This window comes from Diaphorina citri, unplaced genomic scaffold (genome assembly GCF_000475195.1).
Source record: "Diaphorina citri unplaced genomic scaffold, Diaci psyllid genome assembly version 1.1 scaffold25, whole genome shotgun sequence".
Taxonomy (NCBI): Eukaryota; Metazoa; Arthropoda; class Insecta; order Hemiptera; family Psyllidae; genus Diaphorina; species Diaphorina citri.
Window position 1 is genome coordinate 382,376 of NW_007377463.1, and position 21,007 is coordinate 403,382.

The 21,007-nt window shown below is 37.2% G+C and overlaps 1 protein-coding gene and 1 long non-coding RNA gene across 2 annotated transcripts in view; one reads left to right on the forward strand and one right to left on the reverse strand.

Moving 5' to 3' along the window:
• LOC103510141 (venom dipeptidyl peptidase 4-like) overlaps nt 1-21,007 on the reverse strand; it is a 78,637-nt gene that overhangs the window by 37,735 nt on the left and 19,895 nt on the right.
• LOC113467832 lies at nt 4,509-10,157 on the forward strand. Its single transcript, XR_003391774.1, has 3 exons — nt 4,509-4,602; nt 4,822-4,972; nt 9,492-10,157. It is a non-coding gene; the product is annotated as an uncharacterized LOC113467832 (long non-coding RNA).

The window sequence follows — 21,007 nt, forward strand, 5'->3', positions numbered from 1 at the left end:
GTACTCTTGTAGGCCAAAACACCCAAAATAGTAAACTGAAGAGGTTCCTGGCTGTACAAAATATGAGAAAGAAAGAGAAGGGAAGGGAGAGATGGTATGTTAAAATTAAATGAAATTAAAGCCACGGAATTACTCTCTCGTACTCCTTAGTGTAAACTAAGATATACGTACACATGGAGCCGAAGGAGTAGAAAGGAGAAGGAGAGTAGAGAGTACTACATAAATATACATTAGAACAGGGTAGATAGATTACTCTATGGCAAATGAGTACGAGGAACATGTAAATTGCTGTTTCTTGCGAGTCTTTCTCCTCCCCAGCTCTCTACCCTGAGGCAACGCATAAGTTGACTTTCCAGGCACAGATATGGAACCAAGTATACAAAGTGACAGGGAACTTTCTACTACAAATACTTTTAGACACACGGAAATCTCTCAGCTGGTAAGACCCAGCATCAAAGTAGATGAGCTATGAATGAGGCTTTTGCTGTTATGCTAAGGATGACGGCGCCGGCGATACCCAGAAATATGTACCACTAAGTTGACTTTCCAGGCACAGATATGGAACCAAGTATACAAAGTGACAGGGAACTTTCTACTACAAATACTTTTAGACACACGGAAACCTCTCAGCTGGTAAGACCCAGCATCAAAGTAGATGAGCGATGAATGAGGCTATTGCTGTTATGCTAAGGATGACGGCGCCGGCGATACCCAGAAATATGTACCAACAGAAATACGCTGTCCATTTACCGTAGAGATACTCGGCCCCGAAAGTGCCGATAGTGGTACATATTTGAATCCACGTGGAACGTAATCACAATAGGATAGAATAGATGAGACAGGCAAAATTGCTGCTACCCACGAACCAATCGAGAGACCATAGTTCACAAAAAAGGTCTGACTTTGGTCGTAATTCGGAGCTTTCAGTGCACGCAGGAATTCAGAGAAAATCCTAGAATTAAATAACAATAATAAGGAAAAAGAGACATTCCCAAATGGAGCCTGGATTAGGCTATAATGGCTCCCAAGTTACTTCCCCATGGTACAGTAGTTAGCTCTACTATCAAGTGTACTTTACATTAACTTTACACAACTCATCCTCTTTTCCTATTTCCCCTCTTCTTTCCTTCTTCCTCCCAAGTTACTTCCCCATAGTACAGTAGTTAGCTCTACTATCAAGTGTACTTTACATTAACTTTACACAACTCATCCTCTTTTCCTGTTTCCCCTCTTCTTTCCTTCTTTCTCTTATCTCTCCCTCTTCCTTTTTCCCTCGTACAAGAATGTTGAATAAATTATAAATTTTATTTCACGACCAGGTTAAGTAGATGTTATACTACAGCCTAACCTCCTCGTACAAGAATGTTGAATAAATTATAAATTTTATTTCACGACCAGGTTAAGTAGATGTTATACTACAGCCTAACCTCCTTCCTTCCTTGTTCTCTTTCTACTGCTTCTTTGCTTTCTTCTTCTTCAACTTCTCCGTCTCCTTCCATTCCCTCCGTTCCTTGTTCTCTTTCTACTGCTTCTTTGCTTTCTTCTTCTTCAACTTCTCCGTCTCCTTCCATTCCCTCAGTTCCTTGTTCTCTTTCTATTACCACTTAGCCTTCTTCTTCCTAAACTTGTTCCCTATTTGCTCCTCTTCTTCCATTCCCTCAGTTCCTTCCTTGTTCTTTCTATTACCACTTGCACTTAGCCTTCTCCTTCCTAAACTTGTTCCCTATTTGCTCCTCTTCTTCCATTCCCTCAGTTCCTTCCTGGTTCTTTCTATTACCACTTGCACTTAGCCTTCTTCTTTCTCAACTTGTCCCCTATTTGCTCTTCTTCTTCCCTTCCTTCCTTGTTCTCTTTCTACAACTTCTCGGCCTTCTTTTTCAACTTCTTCCCTATTTCCTCGTCTTCTTCCGTTCCCTTCCTTCCTTCCTTGTTCTTTTTAAACAACTACTTCGTCATCTTCTTTCTCGACCTCTTCCCTCTTCTGTATTTGTTCTCCTTCCTCTCCTCCTCCTTCCCTTCCTTTTTTTCCAACCTCATTTTCCTGTTCAAATATTAATACCGCCTATGCCTCTACCAGTCCAACCTCTACACAGCCTCAAGGTGAGTCACATGCTTCTCAATTTATTTTCTCCTTTCGTCGCAGTCACGACATTTCTTTCCTTCGCCCCCGACTTGAATTCCTCCACAAATTTCTTCGTTTCCCGACTTGACGACACAAATTGTTCCACAAATTTCCTCGTTTCACGAATTTCCGACACAAATTGCTACACAAATTCATTCTCGGTTCTCCGCCAAGTCATGACAACTAGCAACTCAAATTTCTCCAAAAAATTATCGTCAGTTCCACTTGGAATCACTACAATTAGGTCTAAATAAAGTCACAACAATACACATAAGTATTTGACTAGCCATATGCCATATTTTGTTCGTAAGTTGGCTAAAAGTAAATCAACTCACAGTACAGGTAACACATGAAGTCATAAATGTTACAGCACGATGTAACATTTCAAAATGGAAAATGCCACAAGAAAACTATACGAGTACGTAACACGTAAATGTTAAGAACTGGGCCCCGTTTCATGAAACTTATAAGTCCTGTAATACAGGGAAATTGCCTCTATTAAAGCCAAATTTTAAAGATGGTCGTTTCACCGAAAGATATCAGTAAGAATTAATTTAAAAATGAACAGCCAGTCTTAGGAGTTGATTTTATAGGAACTTCGCGAAAGCCCGTATTATAGGACTTATTATACAGGACTTGTTATAAATGTTGTTCCATACTTTACTATAGGAAATACTTAGAATATAAGAATTTTTAGAAGTAGAATGTTTCGTGTTTCATAGATCTACTTGTACAAATCGGAAATTTAGCTAGTATTATAGGCGAATGTAAGATCTTCCTCGAACATGATTATAAATTGATTTGGGAGTGTTTTCGCCATAATATCAGTAAATTTTATAGGAAATTCACACCATTCTGTTTCATTAAAGAATTGTATTTTAATTTGGAGCTTGTATTACAGGAGAAATTTTAGCATATCGAGATCACGCGTAATTTATTTTATAAGTTTGCGATCTTGGTGTTTAGGTATTTCAAACACAACGTAAGTTGTGTAATGTGACATATTATGACTTTAGTGGACGGTTTGGACTAAAATATGACAAATTCGGATCTCAATTGAATAGGTAGGTACGACAGATGAATTGATTATAGGTAATCTATCTATGTAACTACAAACTACATATATACCTATGTAACTATACCTACCTAGGTACAAACATAAATCAGTAGGTACTTACATGAGGTAGGTAGTAGGTATACCTCGCTACTTTATGTGTCATTGATAGTAATATGTTGTATTGCTTATGTTTGTGCTACATTTCAAACAATAAAATTTGTAGCCGGCCTAGTTAGCTTGTGGGGTAGAGCGCCTGCCTTGTAACAGCTGGGTCGTGGGTTCGATTCCTGCCCGATTCGGATTTTATACTGAACGGATAAGGTTCTTTCTCGGAACGATTTTTTTTATATATATGTATATGTCTATCTATTTTTCATAAATAAATATTATATCCTTGTGTTATCGAGATCAACGTAGGTACTCTCGGGATGGAAATACTCCATTTTCGATCCACATTTTTTTTTTCTTTTTTTTTTGGGGGGGACCAACCCTCAATCGACTGGGACATACCGATTTAGTGTTAGATGCGTCTTTACATCAATTGAAAATAGGAGATGAAAATCCTAGAATTGCTCTTGACGTTCGCGTGCCTCCCAGCACACTTAGAAAATACCAATAAATTGACACTATTGTTGGGAGTCCTATAAAATTTTCATGAAACGATGTTTTCCAAACTTCTAATTTTCATTCTACTGGCCTATGCTGTTGCCTGGCAACCAGGCAAATTGTTTACAAATCAAGACTTGAAAGACGGAATTTTGAAATGTTACAGGGAAAACACATTAAATTATTTTAGACTTATATTTTTTTATGAAACCAATTTACTTATAATACAGGCAAATTTGCTGTAAAACCAAACATTTAAATTTGAAGAAATGGTACATTTGCAAGTTTTGGAATTATTTTCGTGAAACACAGATTAGAATACTTCTGGCTTGTAAATTAAATTGCCTGTATTACAAGTCTTGTAATACAATAGTTTGATGAAACGAGGCCCTGGAGATAGTGTTTATAGTGCAAACTTTTACGTCTCATGTTTCAAGTAACTTGTACTTCAAACCCGTCGCTATTTTACGAGACCTTTAGATTAGAGAAATTCGCGCCAAAGTCAATAGACCATAGGGCAATACACCAAGGGTGACCAAGGTGCATAGATCAGTTATTCCGGCCACTCACGCTCAGACCTGGGTCTTTCAGACAGTCTGAACGTGTGTGGTGGCCGAAAAAGCTTCAAACCTAGGTGTGTCAGATTGTCTGAGAGACCTCGGTTTCAAGTATTTCCACCAGCCACCGTACACTTTCCGACCACACAGGACTATGAATTTAAAGGCTCCTACCTCCTAACAGTTGCTTCCAACAGTTCCAAATAGGCAGGTGGTACCTACATAATTTTTGTTATTTCTGTAGTTTAGCTTTCAGTTAGGTAGGTAGATAAAACTGAAAGTCCCTCGCGGAATGACGGCGAGGGTGGTTCTCTATTTAGGTTGTCTCTTAATTTAAGTGTGTCATATTAGTCAAAAATTAACAAAGGTTCATAGTTGTAATGGGAATTTACCTCAAGTCACTAAAGAAAATATTGATAAAGATTTAAACGTAAGACATTTTCAAACTATTGTTTTACATTACCATTATTGAAAGATAGGTAGGTAGGTATATCGAAATTTATTGCATGTCCCGGAAATACACAACATACCTACACTTCCCCTCCCCTTTACTTACAACTAGGTACTGAATTAACCAATCAAATCTTATGTAGGTACCTATTTATTGTAGGTTCTGTTCCTATTTTGTAGGTACAATTATTGTTTTTAACTGTTTTAAATGCATTATATTGAAATTTCCTCTAAAACAGGACTGTTGGATCTCGTACACTACTTTCAACACTGTTTTCATAGACCTTCAACTTCTGGTTACCTCCGTTCCTTCCTTGTTCTCTTTCTACTGCTTCTTTGCTTTCTTCTTCTTCAACTTCTCCGTCTCCTTCCATTCCCTCCGTTCCTTACTTGTTCTCTTTTTACTGCTTCTTTGCTTTCTTCTTCTTCAACTTCTCCGTCTTCTTCCATTCCCTCCGTTCCTTCCTTGTTCTCTCTCTATTACCACTTAGCCTTCTTCTTCCTAAACTTGTTCCCTATTTGCTCCTCTTCTTCCATTCCCTTCCTTCCTTGCTCTCTTTCTACAACTTCTCGGCCTTCTTTTTCAACTTCTTCCCTATTTCCTCGTCTTCTTCCGTTCCCTTCTTTCCTTGTTCTCTTTCTACAACTTCTCGGCCTTCTTTTTCAACTTTTTCCCTATTTCCTCGTCTTCTTCCGTTCCCTCCCTTCCTTCCTTGCTCTCTTTCTACAACTGCTCGGCCTTCTCTTTCAACTTCTTCCCTATTTCCTCGTCTTCTTCTTCCATTCCCTTTCTTCCTTCCTTGTTCTCTAACTACAACTTCTCGGCCTTCTTTTTTAACTTCTTCCCTATTTCCTCGTCTTCTTCCGTTCCCTTCCTTCCTTGTTCTCTTTCTACAACTTCTCGGCCTTCTTTTTCAACTTCTTCCCCATTTCCTCGTCTTCTTTTGTTCCCTTCCTTCCTTCCTTGTTCTCTTTCTACAACTGCTCGGCCTTCTCTTTCAACTTCTTCCCTATTTCCTCGTCTTCTTCTTCCACTCCCTTTTTTATGGCCAACAGGTGCAGACTGTGGAGTTTGTTTATCTTAATTGAGAGAAGAAAGAGGCGTGCATTAATGAGGTATTGATGCATTATATGTGTTACGCTTACGCCATAGCGAATACGTCATCTTGTTGGATTCCAGGTGTCTGGGAACCAATTGATGCTTTCTATGCTAGAAAAGCCGAACATACCTAATAAGGCTGAGGATTACTAACGTGGATTATCTAGGTCCTGAGTTCACTGAAGTTTAATTCTACATCTACCCGAGAAGTTAGATGTGGGAAAATCCTCCATTTATTCTCACTACGAGAAAATCAGATTTGGTAGCGACAAGAGAGGACTCGATGATAAGGATCAGCTATGTGAAGGCCTTCGTCACTGCATTGCACAATTACATAATACAACAAGGACTGCATAAAACTTAAATGTCGCACATGGAGACGAAGAAGATTTGACCGAAAAGACAAAGTGGACTAATACCTAATACCAAACAGTATACCTACTCGTACAGTATCTACATACTATGAATGTAGTCAGAAGAGAAGGGAGCAGCCCACAATAGATGTACAGGTATAGTTGGTATAGGTATCAAAAAACCAACAGAACCACAATTGCTGAGAAACAACAGATATCAATTGATGAGAAGCTTATAGGATGACAAAAACCATCTTGATTTAAATGGTAACCAATAGCCCTGACATCTTAAGTAAGCTGATAATTGTTCTCAAGTTACCATTGGGGATTTATTCTGGATCGGAATAAGTTTTTCATGAGTCGCTAAAGTCAAGGACGTTGGAGATACCCATCACGTAACCAAGTGGTCAAGCAGAATCTTCGGAACTTGCTAGAAAGAAGATGAAAAATTCAAGAACAAGAATAACTTGATCTGATGATTTTTTGCCTGGTGCTTATGTCACTTGATGTGTTGAATCAGTAGCATACATACTATGAAGAAAGTAGTGGTAAGATCTGTGTGATCCAAGTATTGTGACTGTTCTATTAATGCCAAGACAAACTCCCTTAGCATACATACTATGAAGAAAGTAGTGGTAAGATCTGTGTGATCCAAGTATTGTGACTGTTCTATTAATGCCAAGACAAACTCCCTTAGCTATACAAGTTGGAGAACTTGTGAAATACCTATATCCATATCCCAAGAAGATCATGTTGCAAAGTAAAGCGAACACCTCGATTTCCAAACATGAACGTAATTCTACAACTGAAAATAATATCCAAACTTCCCGGAGGCAATCATAACTGCTTCATAGTCTTCCTACGTAAACAACAAGCCAACGTCACCAAATGTGGGAATTCAGACTTCCTGATAGGAGAATCTCCCCACACTGAAACGTTAGAATCCATTAGAAGTATCATACCCGTAATGTTTAGTATGCTATCTTAATTAATTACTATCATAAGGAATTCTTCATTTCCAGACGGTTTAACATCAAGAACCTTGAAAACACTACAGTCAGTTGTATTCTCACCAGGATTTAACAAGGAATTTCGACGAGTCTTCATGCTAGCAGGGCCGGATTAGCCAAGTATGCTATCTTAATTAATTACTATCATAAGGAATTCTTCATTTCCAGACGGTTTAACATCAAGAACCTTGAAAACACTACAGTCAGACTGGGAGTTGTATTCTCACCAGGATTTAACAAGGAATTTCGACGAGTCTTCATGCTAGGCTGAGTTCCGTGTCCCCTGTGCATTGAGCACAACACAAGGTTGCATTTGTATCAATCATTACCTACGGACTACGAGTTTTGTTATTAAAATGTATTTTGCCGTTTCAGTTCATTGAAGTTTTAATGTTTGTGTGAGCACATCTTTCATGCAAAATATCATGCAACATTCTTTTTTTTTAGAAAAAACCCATAATATCTAGTATAAGTCCTCAAAGCGTGGGGCCCCCAAAAGCGCGGGGCCCGTGGCAGTCTGCCATTCTGCCTTATGGGTAATCCGGCCCTGCATGCTAGGCTGAGTTCCGTGTCCCCTGTGCATTGAGCACAACGCAAGGTTCCTGTATTTCAGGACATTAAAATTCCTCAACCATTTTGTCCAGCTTTCACCTCATCAGATTCATCTCGGGAACATTCCTTTCTCAAATTTGCGTGAGGAATTTATCTCTTGACAAAGATGCTTGGGAGGTAGACCATATCCCTGCTTTTGTTGTTTGATGTTAATGTGGTCGCTACCGGAGAATTCCGAGATTTCATGTTGGTTTCTGCGAAAGAATTTCACGAAAATTCCACGTTTTAATAAAGCACAAAGAGAACACACTTGATAGGAACTTAAAAGTAATAATACTGAGACGAATTTCCTAGAGCCTAGGTCTTTATTTTCATAGAACATACTTAGTTAATTCGTAGCAGTTACATAAGTACAAGTATCTACAGACCATTTACTCTGTACTACGGAGTAAATGGTCACATATCACTCACATCAAAACTGACACCAACATTCTTTGATTCGCAAACAAATAGCAAAAATAAAAAGACACGATACAAAAACCCCAAGTTAATTTAAATTACAAAAAAAAAAAGTACAAGTACCTACAGACCATTTACTCTGTACTACGGAGTAAATGGTCACATATCACTCACATCAAAACTGACACCAACATTCTTTCTTTGATTCGCAAACAAATAGCAAAAATAAAAAGACACGATACAAAAACCCCCAAGTTAATTTAAATTACAAAAAAAGGAGGTTGGTCAACCTAAATTTGGCTACAATTCTGTGTGATCTAAAACCATTTGGTACTATTGAAAGATTTTTTTAGTGTTTTTTGATAAAGTCATAAGAATCGTAAGTACTGTACGGTCAGAAACTATTAGCAGAAATAAAGATAGTCAGGTGTTTAGTGTAGGTTGTAGACCAGGTATGTGGTCCTTCTAATTTTGGTTCAAATCATTTACATTTGGGATACCCATATGAAATATGTAAGGTCTTTACATTCTGTAAACTATCCACTCTCCAGGGAACAACCAACTACGGACGCGTCATACCCATGCTGTACGTAAAAGTCGTAAAACTCAAGATCACAAATTCCCTACCTATATAATAAAAAGAAAGCAAACAAAACAATCTTCTCTGACACCAACATTCTTTGATTCGCAAACAAATAGCAAAAATAAAAAGACACGATACAAAAACCCCAAGTTAATTTAAATTACAAAAAAGGAGGTTGGTCAACCTAAATTTGGCTACAATTCTGTGTGATCTATAACCATTTGGTACTGGCAATGGAGGTCCAGGTCAAAGCACTTATGTAAGAAGACATTTCATGAAATGAATACTGATCGAGTCTCCAAGAAGATAGGAGTATATTACACCACGGATTGTCTGCAGAAGTAAAGAGCATTCAACTTCTACCCAGTGTTTACTGTGAACATGTGTTTCAACCTACGACCACAGAATGGGTTTGAACGTACAGGCACAGATCTCATGAGAAATCTGCATAGGCAGATAGGCAGGAAATGGAATGTAATTGAAAATACTACGTTTAGTTCAATTATAAAGGGACATGAGATTTTATGTACCGTACGTAGCAACGCCTTTATTTTACGACCAATATCAATTTCAGCAGACCCAGAGGTCATTCAGATCCTGTGATAACACAATTTTAATTTGTCGATAACGAATTGTTTTTAAGGTACAATTAACAATTAGGTACCTAAAAAGACAAATTGGCTAGCTGAGTTGTCATGAAAAAGCGAAGTAAATAATCACAGGTATTATTTTACCTACAATACCTTCCTAATATTAGCTGCAACCAATGACAATATGTGGTTATCACAAAGAACAGTCACAATACTCAAACTCAAACATTATTCTGGTTACCTAAAAAAGAAGTTCAACAAACGAAATCTAAAAAAAATAAAAAATATGCTCAGTTTATCAACTACTGCACAGGTGCATATAAAATTACAATGGTATTTTTCCAAGAATACTGATGATTTATTCAATTATTAAGGGGGGTTTTCTATCAGGAAAGTTGTTATTTCTTAATTCCCGGTAGGTAGGTAACAATGTAAAGGGTGTCAAAATGTTATGTTCCGTGCCCACCTGACGCCTAGGAGTAACATTAAACAAAGGACGACCGAGATCAAATTTTTAAGGTTGAAGCTGCAATGAAGGTTAGGCAATATTGACACACTAAAAAGGAAAATTGTTCTGAATAAGTCACAAGACAAGCTTGCCAAAAATCAAAACTTACCACGGGGGAAAAACCTGTATTTTACATGAACTTATAATGTAATTCAGTCATTTCATGGACCAATATCATAAGTGCCGTGATAGTGTGGCGGCGGACAAACCCCGAATCCGGAGGTTTGTAGGTTGGTGGTTCAAATCCCAGTTGAATCATAAAGTTTAGCAGTGTAAGAGTGTAGCATAATCAAGGAACAACATTTGTGACAACAACTAACACAATCGAAATTTCAATTATTCAACTCAACTTTCAAGTTTATTATTTGTCAATACATTTGAATCAATGTTCAAATCCCAGTTGAATCATAAAGTTTAGCAGTGTAAGAGTGTAGCATAATCAAGGAACAACATTTGTGACAACAACTAACACAATTGAAATTTCAATTATTCAACTCAACTTTCAAGTTTATTATTTGTCAATACATTTGAATCAACTTTATATTAAATTTGTCTCCCTGTGTCAATTTAGAAACCATAAATCTCTACGTGAACCACCCAGTAAGTACCTAGTGATAAGAAGCATGACTGATAACATGAAATCATAAACTAGAAACTCTACAGCAAGATAGCCGTCAGCCTTGAGTTTCTTGAGACAGGTAAACTTGTGTATAGCATCGATTATTATAGAACCAATTACTCACTACAGGGTGACCCTAAAATTAAAAAAAAAGAAAAAAACAAACAAACTCATAGGCTTTATGGCAGGATTCTCTCACGTTGTGATCTTTTCCACCTAACCAAATAGAGGATAGTAAGAAGAGCTTTGACAGAGGGAACGGAGGTCTTATCATCCCGAAATCGAAGAGAGGAGGACAGGATAGGAGAAAGCCAGCCGTTCCGAGAACGAACCTTATCTGTTAGGGTTCACCCTGGGCGGGAATCTCACCTGCGACCTAGCACTTAGAACGCAAGCGTGCTATATTTGGACACACCTCCATATTTATAAGGGCCATCCATATTTATAGGCAAAATACTGGCTCTCGATATACTAAAGTATCAAATTCTGACACCTGATTGGCCAAAATTTGTTTCAGTCTGACTCGAGATTCTTGAGAGCGAGATTTTGGTTCATAAAATGGGGTGTAGTCTCGAGTGACACACAACTCTAGGGACGCCCTGTATATCTCAATTACCGGTAAGGTAAACAAAACTGATTCCATTCTCGTAATGGCGCTAAAAAAAAAAAAAAAAAAAAAAAAAAAAAAAAAAACAAACAAACAAACTCATAGGTTATAGGGCAGGATTCTCTCACGTTGTGATCTTTTCCACTTAACTAAATAGAGGATAGTAAGAAGAGCTTTGACAGAGGGAACAGTAACACCGGAGGTCTTATCATCCCGAAATCGAAGAGAGGAGGACAGGATAGGAAAAAGCCCGCCGTTCCGAGAACGAACTTTATCTGTTAGGGTTCACCCTGGGCGAGAATCTCACCTGCGACCTAGCACTTAGAACGCAAGCGTGCTATGTTTAGACACACCTTAAGGGCCATCCATATATTTATAGGCAAAATACTGGCTCTCAAGCTACACTAAAGTATCAAATCCTGACACCTGATTGGCCAAAATTTGTTTCAGTCTGACTCGAGATTCTTGGAGAGCGAGATTTTGGTTCATAAAATGGGGTGTAGTCTCGAGTGACACACAACTCTAGGGACACCCTGTATATCTCAATTACCGTTAAGGTAAACAAAACTGATTCCATTCTCGTAAAGTGGCTAATTTGATATTCATCACGGTGTGTGCCATTGATCTACTATGATTTCTCGCTTCTGTTCTCACTAATTTGTTTAAATATTGTTCAACATGGCATTGAAATTGGAGCTCTCGTAAAGTGGCTAATTTGATATTCATCACGGTGTGTGCCATTGATCTACTATGATTTCTCGCTTCTGTTCTCACTAATTTGTTTATATTGTTCAACATGGCATTGAAATTGGAGCATCAATGTTGGGTGAAACTCACACCTGAGTATTGTTTGGTTGAAGATCTTGATTTCTGAGTTTCTGATCCTGAAAGATCTGTGAAGAAATTCGACACCCTGTCACATGTCAAGCGATTATTAGGTACTGAAATACTTAATACAAATTTAATTATTTTCAGATTATTATTATTTCAGCGGGGGTCGGTTGTTACAATCTGTTCGGCCGATTTGCCGATAGAACTATTATTAAATATTTTCCCCCGGGAAAAAGAGAAAGGGATAGGAGATTGTATTACGATTACCACATGGGGGAAGAAAGTGTTCGGTAACATATCTCAATGAGTTTGACAGCAATGTGGGAAGTTATCAAATACAAATACAAGTCTAATAATATCACTTATCAATACATCAATCGCAAACAGAATTTCGAATTTCGGCAAAAATCTTTACTGGTACGTGAGTACTAACACAAATGCTTACGGAACGAATAACCATGAGGACGAATTCGGTGATTGAGATGGTAGATGGATAATGATGGCTGAATGTTGGACTTCCAATTCTCAGAATCATCTAAGCACAATAAACCCATGGTACCTACACAAAGCTTGGACCTGATGGTAACATAAAATCACAATTTATTTGCTACAGAGAGTCATCTGCGGTCTTTACTGTTACAAAGCTAATCCAACGAAAGTCATGACACTCTCAAATCAATTCGAATCCATTTTATGTTGTAAGTACAGTTGTAAAGATCTTCCACTTCATCAGAAAAAGTCGACTCACTGACTGTTCCAAAACAAACATTGGCATCTTTTTCTTCAATCTCCCTGAGCCGTCTACTGGCGGCCTAATGTTTCAACCTCCCAGGAAGTGACTTCTTCAAATAAAAATACTAGATTCCTCGTGCCTTATCAGACAGAGAGAGACGATAGAAATTCGACACCCTGTCACATGTCAAGCGATTATTAGGTACTGAAATACTTAATACAAATTTAATTATTTTCAGATTATTATTATTATTATTTTTAATTCAAAAGCACATCTGAATTTGTGACAAGCAATAAGGAAGATGCTCATCCTTTTGTAAATGGCACAATCTCCTCAGAAATACGAAGCCCAAGAAAACCTTTGAATATTCGTATATAAAGGAATTCTAAAGAACAAGGAGGAAAATTGGAAATTCCACAGGGAAAACAAAATACGAATAAATAATAAAAAAAAGAACACAAGAAAATTGCTCGTTAAATTTCAGGCACAAAAAATAACCTAGGTAAAAAAAGTTTATTTTTTATAGATAGCAAAGAATTTATTATTGGATGCTCCAAATTTTCAGAGTTTTCACCTACTGTAAGGGAGAAAATTACGGCCCTGGTGAAGTTGTAAGAGAGAAAATATCTGGATAGAGGATGTTGAGATTTCCAATATTTATACCAGTGGCCCCACACAATTCCAAGAACTTTCCAACATTTCAAGATAAACAATTACTATCTGAAGAGAAAGAGAGTATTGAGAGATTGAGACATGTGATGGATAAAGTTCCATTATTGAAGTTGATGAAGCAGATACAAGACAAGATACTACAATAAGATGTGGACGAGATATCTAGTATTCAAACAGAAGACACAATTCATATTAGTTCTGATAACAAAACAGTCTGAAAAGGAAGTTGATTGCGAATGATGACAAAAACTCGATTACTTTGTTATTTAGTCTCCTAGTCTAGAAATCTGCTTATCTGCTGATGACCACGTCAGAGTTTTGGTTCAAAGTTATGTCACGAGCCGGTTTAGTGTTGTTATTACAACCGAACATAGATTGGAATTTGTCGGAAATCTTCTGTGGAGACATTTTGTTTGGTAGGTGTTTTTGGTTGATAGGATGATAATTATGTATTATAGGGATACTTGGATGTCTGAAGTTTCTGAGGGAGATAATGCGAACAAGAAAAAGACATTAGGTATACATTCCTAATCGGAATCCATAAAAATAGTTGTCTGAAACCCATGTTCGGTAAAAATTGATTGAGCAGGTTCCTTCGGTGAAGATACCTGCCAGGTGTTCCAATCTATAAGCCATAAGAGGATCCTAATAGCTGCTTTATTGAACTACAGAACCCCGAAAAAACACTATTCAAAGAAAGATTAAGTTCTAGTAAAGTTCCTAGGACATGTATGGATAAATTCACCTTATTTCAACAGACAGGGTGAAAACAATTGGAGGAGTAATAATCCCCAGGAATTCCTTAAATACTTTGGAACACCCTGTATATGTTCGGATACAATAAGTTAAATAAGGATTTAAGAATTGAATTCATGTCAAGTCCGTTATGCTCACAATCTGAGATTTCTATTTCAATCAGTTCTCTCTTGGGGAATTGAAACATTGAATTCTAGATTCTGAAGCAGATAATACTCGTAAGTACTACGAGTAGTAAATCATGCTGTATTTGACCTGGTAAAAGTGACTTCTTTTAGTTGGACTACTGTCATTAATGCCAAATAGCATATCTTGTATCACAGACTGATCTTGTTACAAATGTCAGAATGAGACTGAAATGTTCTCATACCATCGGAGGACCACAGCTTGTGAGATGAGCTTGAGGAAAAAGGGAGGTCAAAAAGGAAGGTAATTGAATGACACACAAAGGCAAAATCACAGGTTTGGATTTGGGAAAAAACAAAATACGAATAAATAATAAAAAAAAGAACACAAGAAAATTGCTCGTTAAATTTCAGGCACAAAAAATAACCTAGGTAAAAAAAAAGTTTATTTAGAGATAGCAAAGAATTTATTATTGGATGCTCCAAATTTTCAGAGTTTTCACCTACTGTAAGGGAGATAATTACGGCCCTGTTGAAGTTGTAAGAGAGAAAACATCTGGATAGAGGATGTTGAGATTTCCAATGATGAATCAGATGAAGACATGAGCGAAATCAATTCATCTCCTAAACGTCTTGAGAAAGAGGAAGCACGTGTTAATAGGTTTTCTGAATAATGCCTCCCGACGAGCAAGGCATAATGGTAGATAATAGTCAAATAAAGAGGCTGTTACCAGTGTCATTTGTTGCCGGCAGAAAATCACACTCCATACACAGTGCAGGATGAGATAGATCAGTTCGGAACTCATAAGGAGAGGAGGCCTAGATAATAGTCAAATAAAGAGGCTGTTACCAGTGTCATTTGTTGCCGGCAGAAAATCATACTCCATACACAGTGCAGGATGAGATAGATCAGTTCGGAACTCATAAGGAGAGGAGGCCACATTGAAACATTGAATTCTAGATTCTGAAGCAGATAATACTCGTAAGTACTACGAGTAGTAAATCATGCTGTATTTGACCTGGTAAAAGGGACTTCTTCTAGTTGGACTACTGTCATTAATGCCAAATAGTATATCTTGTACCACAGACTGATTTTGTTTCAAATGTCAGAATGAGACTGAAATCTTCCCATACCATCGGAGGACCACAGCTTGTGAAATGAGTTTGAGGAAAAAGGGAGGTCAAAAAGGAAGGTACCTAATTGAATGACACACAAAGGCAATATCACAGGTTTGGATTTGGGAAGACATGAGATTTTCCTTAAACTCCCACGTTCTCCCATTATAACATTCTAAGAACAAGGCGTACAGTTACACGTGAATCGAACAGAAATGTATTCCTTTGACATCATGGTATTGAATTTCATATCAGAAGTGTACATGAGGGGAATGATGGGATACATAATTTGGTATTATGTATTGAAGAAGGAAATAAATTGCTCATTAAATGATACGAGTGGGCGTCTCCTACACAAGAGAGAACAATACCTTTACCTTCGATGATTCCTTTGAAATTTAACAAGTCATGATGAATGGGATCAGCAAGAAGAAGATACAGAACGTGTAAGTAAGAACAGAAGTGTAAACCAACAACACAAGATTTTCTCTTGAAGAAGTATCTCGTTATCGTTAAGTATTGAGGTATTAAAAATTTCATTTGAATTGAATTTAACAAATTCAGTGCAATGAAATACGAGGGATTTAGAATATGGGCGCAATAGAAAAATTCAAAACATACCTCGATATAAGAAGTTATGAGCGTGTATAATTATGTCAGCTTTTTTATGAGCAACATTTTATGAAGGAGACAGTTATTTTCTATGATTGTTAGTTTTAAGGGTCGAAACTGTATTCTATGTCTTTTATTTTTCCCTTGAGCAAACAATTTCTAGTTTTTCTCACCCCTACTCTGTGAAAGTGGGTTTTGAAATCTGTCTTTGGTATGTGCAATATCCTGGCGTGTACTGCGTATAGAAGGTAGATTTATTGAGACTTGTATTTTTTTCTCCTCTCCAAGTTGATATGATATAAAATCATAATCAAGCACACCATTACTATGAACTCTGAGGACTTTAATTTGCGTTGAAATTGCCATAACAATTTTAATGTAACACCAAATTGCCACAACAGGGTGAGTAGGGTGACCAATTAGAGGGAAGTCTATAAAACAATCTCACTTGGAATTTATCCTGGATCACTGGATCATAGTTCATTTTGGAATTTATCCTGGATCAGAGTTCATAGACTGTTAATGCAGAAACGATTATGATGTCTCCAGTCTTCCATAACCACACACACCACTAATTGGGATTGCAGTTTTAGTTTGGTAATTGGTACCATAAACGCAATATGTGCAATACATGAGTATGGACACATTTTCAGACTGATGTCACCCTGTACGTTTTAATAGTCATATCTGACACAGATAACATCGAACAGACCAGAGATATAGAGATAAGAGCAGATTATTTGTTAGGTTTATATTAGACATCCTATGTATTAACATTATTCTTACCGTTTCTATTATTAATACCTAGTATCCAGTAATAATAGAAACGGTAAGAATAATGATAAGAGCAGATATTAAAGATGAACATTATGAAGATGCTGAAGCAGAGGAGTTTAATAAAGGGTTTGGGACTTGGAACAGGTTTGACACTAATCGATAAATTGGATAAACCTGCCAGTAGAGACCACAGCTAAAGCTAACTCCAAAATGTTGACATTTGGGAGGTTAGGACTATTGACAATCTTGAAAATTGGTACGGAAGCTGAAATAAGTTATGGTACAGAATTAACCGAATTCAAGAATGACATAAGATCTGGCAAACATGGTATTGTCTTTGGCTGAAGACTACATAAGGAGAAAGAAGAACCCTGACATTTCTGACGTAAATTAAGCAAAAAATACTGAAATTGAGGACTTGAAGTTATTGATGATACTAAAACACAGATAAACATTCACCAATCAAAACAAATCAAGATTATTGTGATAACGAAGACAATTTGATCCCGTTTATAATCAGGAATTTCCGCACTTAGAAGTGCAATTCTTATTCATTATCATCATTATTGTTACCTAATTAATTTGTTTATCAATGAAAGGAACGCTTTGTTGAAATATGTACATCTAATTATGCTCCGATTCAATACAAATAGATCAAAGTGTAATGAACTGTAAAAATGATGATTATCATGGTGTGAGATGAGCTTGAGGAAAAAGGGAGGTCAAAAAGGAAGGTAATTGAATGACACACAAAGGCAAAATCACAGGTTTGGATTTGGGAAGACATGAGATTTTCCTTAAACTCCCACGTTCTCCCATTATAACATACAACACGTGAATCGAACAGAAATGTATTCCTTTGACATCATGGTATTGAATTTCATATCAGAAGTGTACATGAGGGGAATGATGGGATACATAATTTGGTATTATGTATTGAAGAAGGAAATAAATTGCTCATTAAATGATACGAGTGGGCGTCTCCTACACAAGAGAGAACAATACCTTTACCTTCGATGATTCCTTTGAAATGATAATAGTCAAATAAAGAGGCTGTTACCAGTGTCATTTGTTGCCGGCAGAAAATCATACTCCATACACAGTGCAGGATGAGATAGATAAGTTCGGAACTCATAAGGAGAGGAGGCCTCATAGGAAAAATTCCTTGCATTTAGAAATCCTTTGAATCAATGCTTTCTGATTCTGAGCATTTAAATTTGAACAAATATTCGACTTATCCAATATTAAAATTTGATCTAGTCTTGTTCGTGAGGGGCTCAGATGCTGACACATGTAGCAGTTATAGTGGTTGGGTGGAAGCTCATGTAAGTGAGAACCCTTACATGAGCCACTTAAAATAAAGGCCTAAAAAAGTAATTAATTCGGACCAAGATAAAATCTCCAAGGGTCATGTTTATTTTATGGACAAAACATTGGTTCTCAAGCTGCACTGAAGCATCAACTTCAAACATCTACATAATTGGCCGAAATTTGTCTGTCTGACTTGAGAGCGAGAATTTTTGTTCATAAAAGGGGTGCATAGGCAGTACTGCACATAGTCGACCGGCCGTCGCGCGCCGATCGACGGCCGATCGACTATGGTTGGATACACCTTAAATTTTCAGAATCCTGCACTGCCCAATACTCTAAACCTAGTGGAGCGCTGTCTATTAATTCCGTCATGTGTGATTTATTATTTAACTGCATGACTCACTGCGAGTGTCTTGAGGTGGCGAAATGAGTGCATTGACTGACACGAAGACTCGCGAGTCTATTGTTGATAGTCGATTTGGCAAAGCGAATTTCAATTGAAAAGCAGCGGCATAGCAACATGCTGACAGCAATTATACCTCTTATTGATAATTAGTTCTTTATGAATCTTTCATCTTTGTTGGGGAGCACCTTCTCTTTTAGATCTCGACAGATTCTAGATTCCTGTCAGCTTTTAAAATTTCGTGTTCCATTAGTATTTTTTTGGCTGTCTGTCACGGACTTTCTGATGTCTTATTGTGCTAAAACATTATCAAAATAATGATTTATTGTAAATCCTCTTTGCTTTACCTTGAAAAGTTTGGTCTTCTACCAAAATCTCCGAAAAGAAATACAATGTCCAGTGTCCAGCAGTACAGCTATGATTTGGGAAGCAGAACTTCCTAGGCAAAGGTATCCTAGGCACCTAGATATAGGAACTTTCAAAAGCTTACCTGCCGATTGTTCATGTCCATGGCCATCGGATATCCTGTGGTTCCGTTCTGGCGAGAGTCCGAACTTTGGGTCACACTGTAAGACTTTTTATCCATCATAAAACTGAAAGTCCCTCGCGGAATGACGGCGAGGGTGGTTCTCTATTTAGGTTGTCTCTTAATTTAAGTGTGTCATATTAGTCAAAGATTAACAAATGTTCATAGTTGTAATGGGAATTTACCTCAAGTCACTAAAGAAAATATTGTTAAAGATTTAAACGTAAGAAATTTTCAAACTATTGTTTTACATTACCATTATTGAAAGATTTTTTAGTGTTTTTTGATAAAGTCATAAGAATCGTAAGTACTGTACGATCAGAAACTATTAGCAGAAATAAAGATAGTCAGGTGTTTAGTGTAGGTTGTAGACCAGGTTTGTGGTCCTTCTAAATTTGGTTCAAATTATTTACGTTTGGGATACGCATATGAAATATGTAAGGTCTTTACATTCTGTAAACTATCCACTCTCCAGGGAACAACCTACTACGGACGCGTCATACCCATGATGTACGTAAAAGTCGTAAAACTCAGGATCACAAATTCCCTACCTATATATAATAAAAAGGAAGCAAACAAAACAATCTTCTCAAAAATCACCTTAAAAAACAAAGCATGGAAATTGAGGATTGAGGAAAAAGGACAAAATAATTATGTCATCAGCCCCAAAGCGTGACTTACTTCATTTTGGTCGTCAAAAGTGCCGAATTTCCTGGTGCTGGCAGTACTGTCTAAGGTTGCCATAATCGACAACCAGACATCAAAACCAGGAACACTTAAAAGATAAAAAGAATGGGGCACGAAAATCTGAACCAACTAATTGGAGCACCAAGCAACCTGAAGGTAACAGGAGCACTCCATAAGAGAACACTGATTATGTGGATCACACATGGATTTGTTTTTTGTTATGCCACAGCCTTATGCTGTTATGACAACCTATACCAACACGCGATCTCAATATTGATTATTGGCCAAATGTATCAGAACAGAACAATAGGTATGTGTGTGATGTATCTAGGACCGATTCTAGTGGAGTAGTATGCTGTGTAATGCTTGATAACCTGTTATACAACATTAAAAATATGTACCTACAGAGATTCTCACCGAAAAAAGTACCAAAGCGCTAAATGAGACACGAAAGCCTACATTTTGAGTAGGACAAAATTATTCCGGAGCTTCTTATATTAGGGGTTGGAGCAAAGGAATGCTCGTCAGGGAATAATAAAGTTATGATTATTTTATGCCATCATTGTGGGTGTGAATATGAATATGTACTTGAATACCCTGCGAAAGATACCAGTGACTTTACCATTGGAAAAATCAGTAAGACTACGGAATTATCCAAAGAACCATGGTCCTTCACCATAGGAAAAATCAGTAAGTCTACGCCACGGAACATGTTTTCAGTGTTCACCAGATAAAATAGTAGGCACACCAAATGAACCTCGCTCAATATAAGCGCTGAATATTGGAATTGACAGGTAGCATTCATACAATAATAAACACAAGTGCCAATCAAAATCACAGTGTTATCAATCTGGTAGGTATTGTGCCAGAAATATGGTATAATTCCAGGTGGTATGTGGGGGTCTACGTCACTTGGCTGATAGAGGTCATAGGTTTGGGTCGTGCCAGGCTCATCAATAGCAGGGGTGAGGAAATTTTCCTTCTATGCCTGAAAAGATCAAAGACAAACAGCGACAAAAGTTCAAACTTCCCAAGATACCAGTGGCTATTTAAGTACCTATGAGTAATGCTTAGAAATCACAAATACCTTCATATGATATGATTTATGTCAAAGGTATACGTGTACATACAAGTATTCCGGAGTCTTCCGTCAAAAAATCTGGTGGAATATCGGAAAAATTGCTTCTCATTTGTATTAATATTTAGTAAAGATGATTTTTCTCTCGTTCACATAATAGTTTTGCTGACGTACAATACTTCATTTTCATGTTATTCTTCCATTTATC